The sequence below is a fragment of the Schistocerca gregaria genome, chromosome 10, assembly GCF_023897955.1.
Source record: "Schistocerca gregaria isolate iqSchGreg1 chromosome 10, iqSchGreg1.2, whole genome shotgun sequence".
In the NCBI taxonomy this organism is placed as follows: domain Eukaryota; kingdom Metazoa; phylum Arthropoda; class Insecta; order Orthoptera; family Acrididae; genus Schistocerca; species Schistocerca gregaria.
Window position 1 is genome coordinate 655,192 of NC_064929.1, and position 12,677 is coordinate 667,868.

The following is a 12,677-nucleotide window of genomic DNA, read 5'->3' on the forward strand; positions in this document are numbered from 1 at the left end:
GAATACAACAGTCACCATGCGCAATATCCTCCATGGGAGTAATGTCTCAAACAGTCTACGATTTGATCGTTCCCTGGAAGACCAGTAGTAGTTTCTGATGCACATCTTGAGGCATTCTGTATACTGTGGACCTTCAAAGTGTTGACGAAACACAGAAATTGCATCGGGATTGAATACAAAAGTCACCATGTGCACTTTCCTAAATGGGAGTAATGTCTCAATCAGCCTAAGCTTTGATCGTTCACTGGAAGACCAGTAGTAGTTTCTGACGCATATCTTGAGGCATTCTGTAAGCTGTGGACCTTCAAAGTGTTGATAAAACACAGAGGTTGCATCGGGATTGAATACAACAGTCACCATGCGCGATTTCTTCCATGAGAGTAATGTCTCAAACAGTCTACGCTTTGATCGTTCCCTGGAAGACCAGTATTAGTTTCACATGCACATCTGGAGGCATTTTCTAATCTGTGGACTATCACAGTGCTGATGAAACACAGAAATTGCATCTGGATTGAATACAACAGTCACCATGCGCACTTTCCTCCATGGGAGTAATGTATCAAACAGTCAACGCTTTTATCGATCCCTGGAAGACCTGTAAGAGTTTCCGATGCACATCTGGAGGTATTCTGTAATCTGTGGACTATCAGAGTGTTAATTAAAGACAGTAATTGCATCGGGATTGAATACAACAGTCACCATGCACATTTTCCAACATGGGAGTAATGTCTCAAACAGTCTACGCTTTGATCGTTCCCTGGAAGACCAGTAGTAGTTTCCGATGTACACCTGGAGGCATTCTGTAAGCAGTGGACCTTCAAAGTGTTGATAAAACACAGAAGTGTCATCGAGATTGAATACAACACTCACCATGCGCACTTTCCTCTATGGGAGTAACGTCTCAAACAGTCTACGCTTTGTTCGTTACCTGGAACACCAGTAGTAGTTTCCGATGCACATCTGGAGGCATTCTGCAATCTGTGGACTTTCAAAGTGTTGACGAAACACAGAAATTGCATCGGGATTGTATACAACAGGTACCATGCAGGCTTTTCTCCGTGGGAGTAATGTCTCGAACTTTCTACGTTTTGATCGTTCTCTCGAAGAACAGTAGTAGTTTCCGATGCACATTTGGAGGCGTTCTGTAATCTGTGGACTATCAGAGTGTTGATTAAACACAGAAATAGCATCGTGATTGAATACAACAGGCACCATGCGGGCTTGTCTCCACGGGAGTAATGTCTCAAACTGTCTACGCTTTGATCGTTCCCTGGAAGTCCAGTAGTAGTTTCCGGTGCACATTTTGAGGCGTTCTGTAATCTGTGGACTATCAGAATGTTGATAAAACACAGAAATTGCATCGGGATTGAATACAACAGTCACCATGCGCACTCTCCTCCATGGGAGTAATGTCTCAAACAGTCTACGCTTTGATCGTTCCCTGGAAGACCAGTAGTAGTTTCTGATACACATCTGGAGGCATTCTGTAATCTGTGGACTATCAGTGTGTTGATGATACACAGATATTGCATCGGGATTGAATACTACAGTCAACATGTGCACTTTCCTCCATGGGAGTAAAGTCTCAAATAGTCTACGCTTTGATCGTTCCGTGGAAGACTAGTACTAGTTTCCGATGCACATCAGGAGGCATTCTGTAACCTGTGGACTTTCAAAGTGTTGATGAAACACAGAAATTCCATCGGGATTTAATACAACAGTCACCATGCGCACTTTCCTCCATGGGAGTAATGTCTCAAACAGTTTACGTTTTGATGGTTCAATGGAAGACCAGTATAAGTTTCCGATGCACATCTGAAGGCATTCTGCAACCTGTGGACTATCAGAGTGTTGATGAAACACAGAAATTGCATCGGGATGGAATACAACAGTCACCATGCGCACTTTCCTCCATGGGAGTAATGCCTCATACGGTCTACGCATTGATCGTTCCCTGGAAGACCAGTTGTAGTTCCTGGTGCACATCTGGACTCATTCTGTAATCTGTGGACTATCAGAGTGTTGATGAAACACAGAAATTGCATCGTGATTGAATACAACAGTCACCATGCGCACTTTCCTCCATGGGAGTAATGTCTCAAAGAGTCTACGCTTTGATCGTTCCCTAGAAGACCAGTAGTAGTTTCCGATGCACATCTGGAGGCATTCTGTAGTCTGTGGACTTTCAAAGTGTTGATGAAACACAGAAATTGCATCGGGATTGTATACAACAGGCACCATGCAGGCTTTTCTCCATGGGAGTAATGTGTCAAACTGTCTACGTTTTGATCGTTCCCTGGAAAAACGGTAGTAGTTTCGGAAGCCCATCTCTAGTTATTCTGTAATCTGTGGACAATCACAGTGTAGATTAAACACAGAAATAGCATCGGGATTGAATACAACAGACACCATGCGGGCTTTTCTCCACGGGAGTAATGTCTCAAACCGTCTACGCTTTGATCGTTCCCTGGAAGACCAGTAGTAGTTTCCGATGCACATCTGGATTCATTCTGTAGTCTGTGGACCTTCAAAGTGTTGCTGAAAAACAGAAATTGCATCAGGATTGAATACAACAGTCACCATGCGCACTTTCCTCCATGTGAGTAATGTATTAAAGAGTCTACGTTTTGATCGTTCCCTGGAAGAACAGTAGTAGTTTCCGATGCACATCTGGAGGCATTCTGTAATCTGTGGAAGATCAGAGTGTTGATGAAACACAGAAATTGCATTGGGATTGAATACAACAGTCACTATGCACTTTGATCTTTCCCTGGAAGACCAGTATTAGTTTCCGATGCACATCTGGAGGCATTCTGTAATCTGTCGACTATCAGAGTGTTGGTGAAACACAGAAATTGCATCGGGATCGAATACAACAGTCGCCATGCGGACTTTCCCCCATGGAAGTAATGTCTCAAACAGTCTACGATTTGATCGTTCCCTGGAAGACCAGTAGTAGTTTCAGATGCACATCTGGAGGAATTCTGTAATCTGTGGACCTTCAAAGTGTTGATGAAACACAGAAATTGCATCGGCATGGAATACAACAGTCACCATGCGCACTTTCCTCCATGGGAGTAATGTCTCAAACTGTCTACGCTTTGATCGTTCCCTGGAAGACCATTAGTAGTTTCCGATGCACATCTGGAGGCATTCTGTAATCTGTGGACCTTCAAAGTGTTGATGAAACACAGAAATTGAATCGGGATTGAATACAACAGTCACCATGCGCACTTTCCTCCATGTGAGTAATGTCTCAAACAGTCGACGCTTTGATCGTTCCCTGGAAGACGAGTAGTAGTTTCCGATGCACATCTGGAGGCATTCTGTAATCTGTGGACTATCAGAGTGTTGATGAAACACAGAAATTGCATCGGGATTGAATACAACAGGCACCATGCGGGCTTGTCTCCACGGGAGTAATGTCTCAAACTGTCTACGCTTTGATCATTCCCTGGAAGTCCAGTATTAGTTTCCGATGCACATTTGGAGGCGTTCTGTAATCTGTGGACTATCAGAATGTTGATAAAACACAGATATTGCATCGGGATTGAATACAACAGTCACCATGCGCACATTCCTCCATGGGTGTAATGTCTAAAACAGTCAACGCTTTGATCGTTCCCTGGAAGACCAGTAGTAGTTTCCGATGCACATCTGGAGGCATTCTGTAATCTGTGGGCCTTCAAAGTGTTGATGAAACACAGAATTTGCATCGGGATGGAATACAACAGTCACCATGCGCACTTTCCTCCATGGGAGTAATGTCTCAAACTGTCTACGCTTTGATCGTTCCCTGGAAGACCATTAGTAGTTTCCGATGCACATCTGGAGGCATTCTGTAATCTGTGGACCTTCAAAGTGTTGATGAAACACAGAAATTGAATCGGGATTGAATACAACAGTCACCATGCGCACTTTCCTCCATGTGAGTAATGTCTCAAACAGTCGACGCTTTGATCGTTCCCTGGAAGACGAGTAGTAGTTTCCGATGCACATCTGGAGGCATTCTGTAATCTGTGGACTATCAGAGTGTTGATGAAACACAGAAATTGCATCGGGATTGAATACAACAGTCACCATGCGCACTTTCCTCCATGGGAATAATGTTTCAAACAGTCTACGCTTTGATCGATCCCTGGCACACCAGGGATCCAGTTTCCGATGCACATCTGGAGGCATTCTGTATTCTGTGGACTATCAGAGTGTTGATGAAAGACAGAAATTGCGTCGGGATTGAATACAACAGTCACAATGCACACTTTCCAAAATGGGAGTAATGTCTCAAACAGTCTACGCTTTGATCGTTCCCTGGAAGACCAGTTGTAGTTTCCGATGTACATCTGGAGGCATTCTGTAAGGTGTAGACCTTCAAAGTGTTGATAAAACACAGAAATTGCATCGGGATTGAATACAACAGTCACCATGCGCACTCAACTCCATGGGAGTAATGTCTCAAACAGTCTACGCTTTGATCGTTCCCTGGAAGACCAGTAGTAGTTTCTGATACACATCTGGAGGCATTCTGTAATCTGTGGACTATCAGTGTGTTGATGATACACAGAAATTGCATCGGGATTGAATACAACAGTCACCATGTGCACATTCCTCCATGGGAGTAATGTCTCAAACAGTCTACGCTTTGATCGTTAACTGGAAGACTAGTACTAGTTTCCGATGCACATCAGGAGGCATTATGTAACCTGTGGACTTTCAAAGTGTTGATGAAACACAGAAATTCCATCGGGATTTAATACAACAGTCACCTGCGCACTTTCCTCCATGGGAGTAATGTCTCAAACAGTTTACGTTTTGATGCTTCCCTGGAAGACCAGTATAAGTTTCCGATGCACATCTGAAGGCATTCTGCAACCTGTGGACTATCTGAGTGTTGATGAAACACAGACATTGCATCGGGATGGAATACAACAGTCACCATGCGCACTTTCCTCCATGGGAGTAATGTCCCAAACAGTCTTTGCTTTGCTCGTTCCCTGGAAGACCAGTAGTAGTTTCCGATGCACATCTGGAGGCATTCTGTTATCTGTGGACTCTCACAGTGTTGATGAAAGACAGAAATTGCATCGGGATTGAATACAACAGTCACCATGCACATTTTCCAAAATGCTAGTAATGTCTCAAACAGTCTATGCCTTGATCGTTCCCTGGAAGACCAGTAGTAGTTTCCGATGTACATCTGGAGGCATTCTGTAAGCAGTGGAACTTCAAAGTGTTGATAAAACACAGAGGTTGCATCGAGATTGAATACAACAGTCACCATGCGCACTTTCCTCCATGGGAGTAATGTCTCAAACAGTCTACGCTTTGATCGTTCCCTGGAAGACCAGTAGTAGTTTCCGATGCACATCTGGAGGCATTCTGTAAGCTGTGGACCTTCAAAGTGTTGATAAAACACAGATGTTGCATCGGGATTCAATACAACAGTCACCATACGCACTTTCCTCCATGAGAGTAATGTCTCAAACAGTCTATGCTTTGATCGTTCCCTGGAAGACCAGTAGTAGTTTCTGATGCACAGCTTGAGGCATTCTGTATACTGTTGACCTTCAAAGTGTTGATGAAAAACAGAAATTGCATCGGGATTGAATACAACAGTCACCATGTGCACTTACCTAAATGGGAGTAATGTCTCAAACAGCCTACGCTTTGATCGTTCACTGGAAGACCAGTAGTAGTTTCTGACGCACATCTTGAGGCATTCTGTAAGCTGTGGACCTTCAAAGTGTTGATAAAACACAGAAGTTGCATCGGGATTGAATACAACAGTCACCATGCGCACTTTCTTCCATGAGAGTAATGTCTCAAACAGTCTACGCTTTGATCGTTCCCTGGAAGACCAGTATTAGTTTCACATGCACATCTGGAGGCATTTTCTAATCTGTGGACTAACACAGTGCTGATAAAACACAGAAATTGCATCTGGATTGAATACAACAGTCACCATGCGCACTTTCCTCCATGGGAGTAATGTATCAAACAGTCAACGCTTTTATCGATCCCTGGAAGACCTGTAAGAGTTTCCGATGCACATCTGGAGGTATTCTGTAATCTGTGGACTATCAGAGTGTTAATTAAAGACAGAAATTGCATCGGGATTGAATACAACAGTCACCATGCATATTTTCCAACATGGGAGTAATGTCTCAAACAGTCTACGCTTTGATCGTTTCCTGGAAGACCAGTAGTAGTTTCCGATGTACATCTGGAGGCATTCTGTATGCAGTGGACCTTCAAAGTGTTGATAAAACACAGCATTGGCATCGAGATTGAATACAACACTCACCATGCGCACTTTCCTCCATGGGAGTAATGTCTCAAACAGTCTACGCTTTGTTCGTTACCTGGAACACCAGTAGTAGTTTCCGATGCACATCTGGAGGCATTCTGCAATCTGTGGACTTTCAAAGTGTTGACGAAACACAGAAATTGCATCGGGATTGTATACAACTGGCACCATGCAGGCTTTTCTCCATGGGAGTAATGTCTCAAACTGTCTACGCTTTGATCGTTCCCTGGAAGAACAGTAGTAGTTTCCGATGCACATCTGGAGTTATTCTGTAATCTGTGGACTATCAGAGTGTTGATGAAACACAGAAATAGCATCGTGATTGAATACAACAGGCACCATGCGGGCTTGTCTCCACGGGAGTAATGTCTCAAACTGTCTACGCTTTGATCGTTCCCTGGAAGTCCAGTAGTAGTTTCCGATGCACATTTTGAGGCGTTCTGTAATCTGTGGACTATCAGAATGTTGATAAAACACAGAAATTGCATCGGGATTGAATACAACAGTCACCATGCGCACTCTCCTGCATGGGAGTAATGTCTCAAACAGTCTACGCTTTGATCGTTCCCTGGAAGACCAGTAGTAGTTTCTGATACACATCTGGAGGCATACTGTAATCTGTGGACTATCAGTGTGTTGATGATACAAAGAAATTGCATCGTGATTGAATACTACAGTCAACATGTGCACTTTCCTCCATGGGAGTAAAGTCTCAAATAGTCTACGCTTTGATCGTTCCCTGGAAGAGTAGTACTAGTTTCCGATGCACATCAGGAGGCATTCTGTAACCTGTGGTCTTTCAAAGTGTTGATGAAACACAGAAATTCCATCGGGATTTAATACAACAGTCACCATGCGCACTTTCCTACATGTGAGTAATGTCTCAAACAGTTTACGTTTTGATTGTTCAATGGAAGACCAGTATAAGTTTCCGATGCACATCTGAAGGCATTCTGCAACCTGTGGACTATCAGAGTGTTGATGAAACACAGAAATTGCATCGTGATTGAATACAACAGTCACCATGCGCACTTTCCTCCATGGGAGTAATGTCCCAAACAGTCTTTTCTTTGCTCGTTCCCTATAAGACCAGTAGTAGTTTCCGAAGCACATCTGGAGGCATTCTGTTATCTGTGGACTCTCACAGTGTTGATGAAAGACAGAAATTGCATCGGGATTGAATACAACAGTCACTGTGCACATTTTCCAAAATGCTAGTAATGTCTCAAACAGTCTATGCTTTGATCGTTCCCTGGAAGACCAGTAGTAGTTTCCGATGTACATCTGGAGGCATTCTGTAAGCATTGGAACTTCAAAGTGTTGATAAAACACAGAAGTTGCATCGAGATTGAATACAACAGTCACCATGCGCACTTTCCTCCATGGGAGTAATGTCTCAAACAGTCTACGATTTGATCGTTCCCTGGAAGACTAGTAGTAGTTTTCGATGCACATCTGGAGGCATTCTGTAAGCTGTGGACCTTCAAAGTATTGATAAAACACAGACGTTGCATCGGGATTCAATACAACAGTCACCATACGCACTTTCCTCCATGAGAGTAATGTCTCAAACAGTCTACGCTTTGATCGTTCCCTGGAAGACCAGTAGTAGTTTCCGATGCACATCTGGAGGCATTCTGTAGTCTGTGGACTTTCAAAGTGTTGATGAAACACAGAAATTGCATCCGGATTGTATACAACAGGCACCATGCAGGCTTTTCTCCATGGGAGTAATGTCTCAAACTGTCTACGTTTTGATCGTTCCCTGGAAGAACGGTAGTAGTTTCGGAAGCCCATCTCTAGTTATTCTGTAATCTGTGGACAATCACAGTGTAGATTAAACACAGAAATAGCATCGGGATTGAATACAACAGACACCATGCGGGCTTTTCTCCACGGGAGTAATGTCTCAAACCGTCTACGCTTTGATCGTTCCCTGGAAGACCAGTAGTAGTTTCCGATGCACATCTGGATTCATTCTGTAGTCTGCGGACCTTCAAAGTGTTGCTGAAAAACAGAAATTGCATCAGGATTGAATACAACAGTCACCATGCGCACTTTCCTCCATGTGAGTAATGTATCAAACAGTCTACGCTTTGATCGTTCCCTGGAAGAACAGTAGTAGTTTCCGATGCACATCTGGAGGCATTCTGTAATCTGTGGAAGATCAGAGTGTTGATGTAACACAGAAATTGCATTGGGATTGAATACAACAGTCACTATGCACTTTGATCGTTCCCTGGAAGACCAGTATTAGTTTCCGATGCACATCTGGAGGCATTCTGTAATCTGTCGACTATCAGAGTGTTGGTGAAACACAGAAATTGCATCGGGATTGAACACAACAGTCGCCATGCGGAGTTTCCCCCATGGAAGTAATGTCTCAAACAGACTACGACTTGATCGTTCCCTGGAAGACCAGTAGTAGTTTCAGATGCACATCTGGAGGAATTCTGTAATCTGTGGACCTTCAAAGTGTTGATGAAACACAGAAATTGCATCGGCATAGAATACAACAGTCACCATGCGCACTTTCCTCCATGGGAGTAATGTCTCAAACAGTCTACGCTTTGATCGTTCCCTGGAAGACCAGTAGTAGTTTCCGATGCACATATGGAGGCATTCTGTAATCTGTGGACCTTCAAAGTGTTGATGAAACACAGAAATTGCATCGGGATGGAATACAACAGTCACCATGCGCACTTTCCTCCATGTTAGTAATGTCTCAAACAGTCTACGATTTGATCGTTCCCTGGAAGACCAGTAGTAGTTTCCGATGCACATCTGGAGGAATTCTGTAATCTGTGGACCTTCAAAGTGTTGATGAAACACAGAAATTGCATCGGCATGGAATACAACAGTCACCATGCGCACTTTCCTCCATGTTAGTAATGTCTCAAACAGTCTACGATTTGATCGTTCCCTGGAAGACCAGTAGTAGTTTCCGATGCACATCTGGAGGAATTCTGTAATCTGTGGACTTTCAAAGTGTTGATGAAACACAGAAATTGCATCGGGATTGTATACAACAGGCACCATGCAGGCTTTTCTCCATGGGAGTAATGTCTCAAACTGTCTACGCTTTGATCGTTCCCTGGAAGAACAGTAGTAGTTTCCGATGCCCATCTGGAGTTATTCTGTAATCTGTGGACTATCAGAGTGTTGATTAAACACAGAAATAGCATCGTGATTGAATACAACAGGCACCATGCGGGCTTGTCTCCACGGGAGTAATGTCTCAAACTGTCTACGTTTTGATCGTTCCCTGGAAGTCCAGTAGTAGTTTCCGATGCACATTTGGAGGCATTCTGTAATCTGTGGACTATCAGAATGTTGATAAAACACAGAAATTGCATCGGGATTGAATACAACAGTCACCATGCGAACATTCCTCCATGGGTGTAATGTCTCAAACAGTCAACGCTTTGATCGTTCCCTGGAAGACCAGTAGTAGTTTCCGATGCACATCTGGAGGCATTCTGTAATCTGTGGGCCTTCAAAGTGTTGATGAAACACAGAATTTGCATCGGGATGAAATGCAACAGTCACCATGCGCACTTTCCTCCATGGGAGTAATGTCTCAAACAGTCTACGCTTTGATCGTTCCCTGGAAGACCAGTTGTAGTTTCTAATGCACATCTGGAGGCATTCTGTAATCTGTGGACTATCAGTGTGTTGATGATACACAGAAATTGCATCGGGATTGAATACAACAGTCACCATGTGCACTTTCCTCCATGGGAGTAATGTCTCAAACAGTCTACGCTTTGATCGTTCCCTGGAAGACCAGTAGTAGTTTCCGATGCACATCTGGATTCATTCTTTAATCTGTGGACCTTCAAAGTGTTGATGAAAAACAGAAATTGCATCGGGATTGAATACAACAGTCACCATGCGCACTTTCCTCCATGTGAGTAATGTATCAAACAGTCTACGCTTTGATCGTTCCCTGGAAGAACAGTAGTAGTTTCCGATGCACATCTGGATGCACTCTGTAATCTGTGGAAGATCAGAGTGTTGATGAAACACAGAAATTCCATCGGGATTGAATACAACAGTCGCTATGCGCACTTTCCACCATGGGAGTAATTTCTCAAACAGTCTACGGTTTGATCGTTCCCTGGAAGACCAGTAGTAGTTTCCGATGTACATCTGGGGGCATTCTGTAATCTGTGGACTATCAGTGTGTTGATTGAAACACAGAAGTTGCATCGGGATTGAATACAACAGTCACCATGCGCACTTTCCTCCATGGGAGTAATGTCTCAAACAGTCTACGATTTGATCGTTCCCTGGAAGACCAGTAGTAGTTTCTGATGCACATCTTGAGGCATTCTGTATACTGTGGACCTTCAAAGTGTTGATGAAACACAGAAATTGCTTCGGGATTGAATACAACAGTCACCATGTGCACTTTCCTAAATGGGAGTAATGTCTCAAACAGTCTACGCTTTGATCGTTCACTGGAAGACCAGTAGTAGTTTCCGATGTACATCTGGAGGCATTCTGTAAGCAGTGGAACTTCAAAGTGTTGATAAAACACAGAAGTTGCATCGAGATTGAATACAACAGTCACCATGCGCACTTTCCTCCATGGGAGTAATGTCTCAAACAGTCTACGATTTGATCGTTCCCTGGAAGACCAGTAGTAGTTTTCGATGCACATCTGGAGGCATTCTGTAAGCTGTGGACCTTCAAAGTATTGATAAAACACAGACGTTGCATCGGGATTCAATACAACAGTCACCATACGCACTTTCCTCCATGAGAGTAATGTCTCAAACAGTCTACGCTTTGATCGTTCCCTGGAAGACCAGTAGTAGTTTCCGATGCACATCTGGAGGCATTCTGTAGTCTGTGGACTTTCAAAGTGTTGATGAAACACAGAAATTGCATCGGGATTGTATACAACAGGCACCATGCAGGCTTTTCTCCATGGGAGTAATGTCTCAAACTGTCTACGTTTTGATCGTTCCCTGGAAGAACGGTAGTAGTTTCGGAAGCCCATCTCTAGTTATTCTGTAATCTGTGGACAATCACAGTGTAGATTAAACACAGAAATAGCATCGGGATTGAATACAACAGACACCATGCGGGCTTTTCTCCACGGGAGTAATGTCTCAAACCGTCTACGCTTTGATCGTTCCCTGGAAGACCAGTAGTAGTTTCCGATGCACATCTGGATTCATTCTGTAGTCTGTGGACCTTCAAAGTGTTGCTGAAAAACAGAAATTGCATCAGGATTGAATACAACAGTCACCATGCGCACTTTCCTCCATGTGAGTAATGTATCAAAAAGTCTACGCTTTGAACGTTGCCTGGAAGAACAGTAGTAGTTTCCGATGCACATCTGGAGGCATTCTGTAATCTGTGGAAGATCAGAGTGTTGATGAAACACAGAAATTGCATTGGGATTGAATACAACAGTCACTATGCACTTTGATCGTTCCCTGGAAGACCAGTATTAATTTCCGATGTACATCTGGAGGCATTCTGCAATCTGTGGACTATCAGTGTGTTGATGTAACACAGAAATTGCATTGGGATTGAATACAACAGTCACCATGCGCACTTACCTCCATGGGAGTAATGCCTCATACGATCTACGATTTGTTCGTTCCCTGGAAGACCAGTAGTAGTTTCTGATGCACATCTTGAGGCATTCTGTATACTGTGGACCTTCAAAGTGTTGATGAAACACAGAAATTGCATCGGGTTTGAATACAACAGTCACCATGCGCACTTTCCTATATGTTAGTAATGTCTCAAACAGTCTACGCTTTGATCGTTCCCTGGAAGACCAGTAGTAGTTTCCGATGTAAATCTGGAGGCATTCTGTAAGCAGTGGACCTTTAAAGTGTTGATAAAACACAGAAGTTTCATCGAGATTGAATACAACAGTCACCATGCGCAATTTCCTCCATGAGAGTAATGTCTCAAACAGTCTACGCTTTGATCGTTCCCTGGAAGACGAGTATTAGTTTCCGATGCACATCTGGAATCATTCTGTAATCTGTGGACCTTCAGAGTGTTGATGAAACTAAGAAATTGCATCGGGATTGAATACAACAGTCACCATGCGCACTTTCCTCCATGGGAGTAATGTCTCAAACAGTCTATGCTTTGATCGTTTCCTGGAAGACCAGTAGTAGGTTCTGATACACATTTGGAGGCATTCTGTAATCTGTGGACTATCAGATTGTTGATAAAACACAGAAGTTGCATCGGGATTGAATACAACAGTCACTATGCGCACATTCCTCCATGGGAGTAATGTCTCAAACAGTGTACGCTTTGATCGATAACTGGAAGACCAGTAGTAGTTTCCGATGCACATCTGGAGGCATTATGAAATCTGTGGACCTTCAAA